This window comes from Phalacrocorax aristotelis, chromosome 10 (genome assembly GCF_949628215.1).
Source record: "Phalacrocorax aristotelis chromosome 10, bGulAri2.1, whole genome shotgun sequence".
NCBI classification, from domain to species: Eukaryota; Metazoa; Chordata; class Aves; order Suliformes; family Phalacrocoracidae; genus Phalacrocorax; species Phalacrocorax aristotelis.
The window spans coordinates 14,985,968-14,992,990 of NC_134285.1; the positions used below are offsets into that span (position 1 = coordinate 14,985,968).

At 37.5% G+C, this 7,023-nt stretch overlaps 1 protein-coding gene across 14 annotated transcripts in view; it reads right to left on the bottom strand.

Moving 5' to 3' along the window:
• Window positions 1–6,089: 6,089 nt before the first annotated feature.
• The window catches only part of RBFOX1 (RNA binding fox-1 homolog 1), a 1,436,581-nt gene continuing 1,435,647 nt past the window's right edge, over window positions 6,090–7,023 (bottom strand). For all 14 annotated transcript variants that reach the window (XM_075105333.1, XM_075105334.1, XM_075105336.1 and 11 more), the window contains one exon: window positions 6,090–7,023. This exon is cut by the window's right edge. The gene's annotated coding sequence lies outside the window, so the exon portion shown is untranslated.

Genomic DNA, 7,023 nt, shown 5'->3' on the forward strand with positions numbered 1-7,023 from the left:
GATTTTCTTCTCAGGGTATTCCAGTAATGACATTCTATTTTTATGTCCCAAAACTTATGATGGGCTCCACACAGGTGTAAAACTCTACTTAGCAATGCCAGGATCAGGCTGACTAAATAACAAATAGATGGACAACTGGATGAAAGCACAAATTCACATGTATTTCCATTATTTTGGCACTGGGCAAAAAGATTTCTCTATTGACTTCCTCTCAAAACCACCAAGAATAAAGCTATAAAATAAGATTATCAAAAAGTAGGCCATGTTGCTCTGCTTATCATATTCATGTTGCCACTTCTCATTTTCCAGAGGTAAGACATTTCAGACTTGGTTCAGAGTGGATGACTGATACAGCATGCTGTGGTAATTCATGCCTTCCTCTTAATCTCAGTGCACAAATTACACCTTCGCATACCTAGGGATATAGATATTCTTATCATAGGAAACAGATATTAGGGAATGAAGTTGGCTGAAGACAGGAGACAATGTCAAATTTTTATAGCATAGCCTAACAGGGAGGATGTTTTAAAAAAAAAAAAAATCAGAATCTAGAGGCATCCCATAAGAATTCCTCATGTCTACATCAGAATTTACCACGTTAGCAACATGCATATTTTTCTCTCTATTCTCAGTAAATGAGAACTGCCAATAAAAGCTGTTTTTCAGCCTCACAGATAAAACTTAATATAAAATCTTTTCCCCTCTTACTTGCTTTTTTCCCCCTGAAACAACTCCTCTTGCCTTTTAGCTGTGGATCAACAGGGCTCCAGATCTTTCAAGTCTGTGATGAAACCTCAGTTACACAGTTTATCAGCTGAACTTTTAAATTAACAATATATGTACTATGTACTCCCAGGCCATCACCCTTCTCAAATAATGGGATGTTGGATCATTGCCCTTCTGAGTGAACATCAAAAGTTGTGTCCAAGAAGATGTGAAACAGAGCTTCCAGAATAATAAAGGTGAGGATAGCAGAGGCACTCAGAGTTGCAAGTGCAACTGCTCACTTCACAAAAAAGTTGGGAATGTTGTGGGTGGCAAAATCAAACAGAGGTGGGAGTGTTACAGCCATGATCTTCCATGCTTTCTCGAGCACTGCAGAGCTGAGATTCTCACCTCTCATTTTAACATTTGGCAGATTTTTTTTTTTTATAAACCAGTCACCTCACATACTTGAATTCCATTTTAATACCCATATAAAGCCTCCCTCCTAGTAATAATTTTCTGCTTTCTGCTTTATAAACCACCAGAAAATCCGTATGTTTCATGTCAATTCTGTTGCAAATGCCTTGAACGGAATATCCTTTTATTTGTGTGTAGGTATAAGTTTCCAGCCTTAGAAACTCTTTTTTTGAGACCTACTTCAAAGGGCAGGTTTAAATCTTGTCTTAAAACAAAGATATGCTCTGTTGACAGTTAGCATGGAGATCAAGACAGTGGACTCTTCTTTCCGACAATGAAAGTGCAACTCAGTTTCTAGTTTGTTATTGTGATCCCTTCCCACCACTCGCTTTCCATTGTTATACAATAACCTCCTTTTGTTAGAAAGCAACAACAAAAAAAAGAGGTTAACCTCTGTCCCTCACTGGTGGTCTTGAAAGTTTGTGGCCTCTCACGACACCCATGTACATGACAATGTTCAAAGGCATCCTTAATCTTTCTTAGGACAGGAATTAAACTCCTGAATAAATCAGGAATTACTTTTAGTGGAAGACTTTTCCCTAAATTACATTTATGCAACTTGTTATTACATTTCACATGAAGTACCAGAGAGGACTATGGGAAATAGGACAGCACCTTCTGTAGGTATCTATTTCCCATAGAAGCCATTAGGGCAAGTTTATTAGCCCATCGTCATTGTGAATAATGAATTCAGTTCAATATTTGGGGTTACCTGGGGTTTAAATTGGTACTGCTCTTAGTCTAATGTTTCCAATTTTAGGAATAGAAACACATTACTGTATGCCTTTGCCAGCATGCAAAATGTTAATCTTGATAGATTACATTAATCATTATAGAGAGCACTTTTTGCTCTACTTATATTTCAGGATCTTAACTCCTCAACATAAGGATGTTTTAGCTCTTTATATTGAGAACACTGTACATTTATTTTAATTGGATAACTGAGCTTTTCCGCTTACTGAGCTGTCTGCCTGACATTTGCAAAATGGAGCTTTTTCCCCCCAACATATCCTAGCTGTTCATTTTTATAAGGCCTGTCATCCAAAATGCAGAACCTAATCCTTAATTAGTTGTCATATATATTTAGATGTTATACATCATCTATTGGACTGAACTGTTTGGTTTACTGTCCTTTCATAATGTCCATTAAATTATTATTTTTGCATTTGCTTATGTTTTATTTAACAGTTTTCCTATGTACTGAACTCCTTATTTAGAGGCCTTCTGCTAAACAAAGAAATCATTAAATTGGTTAGGTACGCAGGCTGCCCAGGCAATGCATGGGTAAATCAAAGCTAACAGAAAGCAAACTAAACCAAGTCATAAGAAATGCTGAGAAGCAGACTGGAGTGCTGTAAAGTACCTTAAATGCAATGAGCTTTTCTCCAGTTTGGATTTTCAGCTGTAACTCTCTTTTGGAATCAGGAACCTATAGCAAGCCAACCGGTCTCATGGGAAAGAGAAGGGACACTTCACTGTCATCCCATCCCTGTTAAGCAAGCAATGAGGTCATGGAGCCATCTTTTCACTCTGACTGATGCAGAACAGGGACTGGAATCCCAGGCAGAGTCCAACTCAACAGACTGTTGAAGAAGTGTTTCTCAGTGACTAATTATTTAAGTAAAATGGAAGGTCTTGAACTGAGAATTACTTGACCCAATATACACATGGCAGCTACATATGTAAAAAAAAAACCCATTCCTGTATTAAGTTGAGCCAAGAGAAGATTTTTTAAAACCATCTCCCACATATATTTGTGAGTGCTTTGAACATGGTTTCAGTAGGTATTGCAATCGCCTCCACCTCCCCTTCCACCCATAACTCATTCTTAGTACCCCTTACCTAACCGGGCACTGCAAACCACATAAACCAAGATCACCTACCTTAAGCACCCTGATAGGACATTAGGTAGGAACCTGAAAAGTTTGACAGCATCTACCACAGAGACCTAAACAACAACTGCACAGGAGCTCCTGGCCCTGAATGCTGCCTGACTGGACACCTAAAATGGCATTTCCAGGTCCCTTCATGGATATAATTCAAAGTATCTGCTCTTTGTGAGTGGGTTATCTGCATGTTTCATTGCTTTGTTACATAGCAAGGGTTATAGCATAGTCACCTAAAGCAAGTGGTGAAATGCTCAGGTAGTCACATTACTGTTTCAGCTACACTGACACTGCATTAGATTCATCTTTGTTTGTGTGGATATAGGAAACGTACCCACAATCTTAAATACAAACCAGCACGAAATAAAAACCTTTCTTTTCCAAGTAAGAAAATAAGGACCAGCTCTTGGATCTAGAAGTGCTTTTAATATTTTTCTTCCCCATTCTAATCTCAGTCTTATTACGAGAAATTATTCAAATTGGTGATACACTGGCATGTGTTACCTAGATTTTTTTTTTTTTATTCCTACTCTGTGCCCACTGTGCTCTTTGCAAAAGGCTGTAAGACAATTATTGGTATATTATTGGTATGCAGAAGACTACGTAAGTGCTGGAGAAGCATAAAAGCTGCTGGAGAACATTCAATTTCAGACAAAAAGTAAACTTCTCCATCGCTGTATGAATCAAGATATGTGTTGTAAGGACTCAATTTTGAGTCTGGAAAGATGTGGCATAAAGCTCATGTTATAGTGAGAGGTGAAGTGTATGCCCTTCAGGAGTAAATGAAGCATTATGATAAACTTTTATAATCCTGGTAAGATGACTGGTTTTGATGACATTTTCATAAATTCAAAGACCTCCCAAAATCATTGTCTCCCTTCTGATCTCACCTCCCACACAGATATTCTCTTCCCACTGAAACAAGGTTGCTTTTTATTCTTTTTTTTCTTCTTTTTTCTTCTCTCCCCTCCACCTACCAAAATGATGATATTTCAGCTCTACTTTAGGGAGGAAATAATTTGAACAGCCTTTTTTCCTCATGCATCTGTACTGTAAAACTAAAAAATGTGGCAATAGGAACATGTCAAACTTGCAAAAAATCACTTGAGGTAAAAAAACTGCAGTATGGCACAACTGCAGCACAAATCGAAGACAAAGTTCCCAGAAGATTAAATAAAATGAAATTCTAGTTAAAAAAAACCTCAACATTTTACTCAGATAGGAAGCTAATAAATAACCTGGATGCCCTTAAAGATAATCAAGGACAGAGCAGTACAGGACATGGTATACAGGGACAGTTCTAAGATTCTGAAAAGATTCAATTTAATCTGCTATATGAACTGCTATGATTAAAGCATTCTTAGAACTTTAAATAATTGGAAAAATTACCCTGAAGAGCCTACTGCATTTTTTTGTTGTTGTTTCTGTTTTGGGGTTGTTTTTTTTTTTCCTTTTGGTTACCCATGACGTTTTGCTTATTCTTTGGCCACATACTCAATAAATACAAAGTTTTTATTCATTTAGCATGTGTTGGCTACTTGACCAAGAAAGGAGGAACTACTGCATTAAATCATAAATAATTATACCACGTAATATGTAGATGAATACAACCATGTGAAAAATATGTGGCGTGTATCTGTGTGTCACCCATATTTACCTATTCGCATGCTTCTCACCTTCCTTCAGTCCAAGTCTTACTCAATAGTACTACTATTGTCATTTCATCCAGCCACCAAAGGAAACACTGTCATATCCCTCATGCAGGGTGCGGAGGAGAGTACGTCTGAACATTTTGTGCTATATTTCATATAAAGATATAAAGTAAGCATAACATAATACACCCCCACTATTCCTGGCAAACATCAAGGTTTCTTCTTTTTACTTTCCTAGAAGGAGCCAAGTACTTTTAAAAGTTTGCTGCTAAACTGCAAAACATGCAATATTTACTCCGTTATCTTTATGTCTTCTCTTCCTCTGCTGAATTACAGTATAATAGGAACCCAGGCAGAAGAGCTGTATAATTCTGTTGGCATGCATGTGACATGATTAGTGTCACATTAAACCGCTCAGCCTCATCATGACCTTTTAGACTGATAGGTAAGTCTAGACCTACAAGCACATAGTTGTCTTTCTATGACTTGGACAACAAACCTGGGAATGACAAGGAGGAGCCTTCCAGAACTGTACAAATTCCACTGCTCATTTCAGATCAACAGAATTATCCTTCCTTCCTCCCCTGTACTTGAAGGTGCACAGAAATAGAAGCTGTTGTGGAGAAGACAGCTAAACAGAAGGCTAACTTCCATGCATCACCAGAGAGCAGTGGTGCAGGGCCCAGCTGAAAGCGGTGGACATACAGTAACTGGCCCTCCCCAGTAATTGGTGCTCCCTAAGCAGCACTTGGCCGAGCAGCTACACTCATTTAATCTCAGAGGTCAGGTGTAGTTCAGTGGTATTTTTGTGATCCACTTAGATGAAATGCCCTGTTTAAATGTAGTCAGTTTGGAAGATGCCTTTTTTTCTTCCTACGAACAAAAAACTATTCCTTCTTCTGTATCATGCAGTGCTGCTTGAAACATAGATGTGATATTGGATTAAACTTGCCTTTTTGGGAAGCAAACCTCCAACCCAGTCCCATGCTGAGTCCCATTGCTCGCACAATGACTGAAAAGCAGCAGCAGCCAAGCTTGGGCCAAGCTAATGAGGTTATCGTCCCTCTCCCGTATACACACAGAGACACACGCACACGCAAGGCACCCCCACCCCCTGCCCCAGCCCACACTCCCTGGGCAGAAGAGCCGGGCACACAGGGCAGGCACTAACCTCATCAGGCTCCTCTGCCCAGCCAGGCTTTCAAACACTACTTCCAGGCAGTAAAGGCACTGTGAACTTTGTCAGTGGTACATCTGTTTATAAGTATATTGTGCACAGGATAAATGGTGCAACTGTGGATAGCTCTTCAAACAACACAGTAAAAAAGAAAAGCAAAATGACTTTGAACACCAACGTATTTTTACCTTTTCAGACTAAGCTTTTATTTTGATATTACAAACCATTTTTCTTTATTCACAAATCACGGTTGTGATATAAACACTAATTTCTAAAGACAGATATACATATTTTCTGGGTTTGTAGGGTGTTTTTTTAAATCTGTTTAGAAGTCACTATATTCCACATATGGTAGTAATAATTTTTTCATAAGTCATATTATCAGTAGTTATTTATATAAGTGAAAACATTCCCAATATATAGTAAAAAAATTTCAAATTCTTTTCTTACATAACTATTTCAGACATACATTTTAAAATGACTACTAGGAGTACTCTAGGAGCTTTATAAACAAAATATTTTCTAATATGGGCTGCACCCTTAACCTTTCAAGATTATTTTAATAGACTAAACCGCCATATAACCATTTGGAGAGTGGGAGTTGTAAAGCCATCTCATGAAAATTAAAATTGCAAATAAAATCTATTCCCCACGTTAGACATTTTGTGTGTGCAATTCCAAAAATGATGTATCATCCACACTTTGAATTGGAAGCCTAACATTTGGTAAAAATTTTTTCAAGTTGCTTTTATCATGGTGTTTAAATGAAATATACTTTTTTTTTTTTAATAGGAGGCTTGTCTCGTATATCTTATATAATAAATGTGGGGATTGAACTCTTAAATTTCAGTTCATTCCCTCATCAGTATAAATATATGTTACTGCCCCATTTTTCATTGATTAATATAGTCTCGTTCTCTCTCTGATTCAATTTTAAAGAGAATTAATTTTTCATTCTTAGATATAAATGCTACAGAAACTTTGTTTTCAAATCTTGTGAAACTTTATTGATGGTTATTGTTCAACTGATCATACTGCATGCACATACGATGACAAAGAGAAAGCCTGATCACAAACACTTTTTTTAAAGCAGAGTTGTTATAGCAAGTTGGCAGGTTCACAGCGG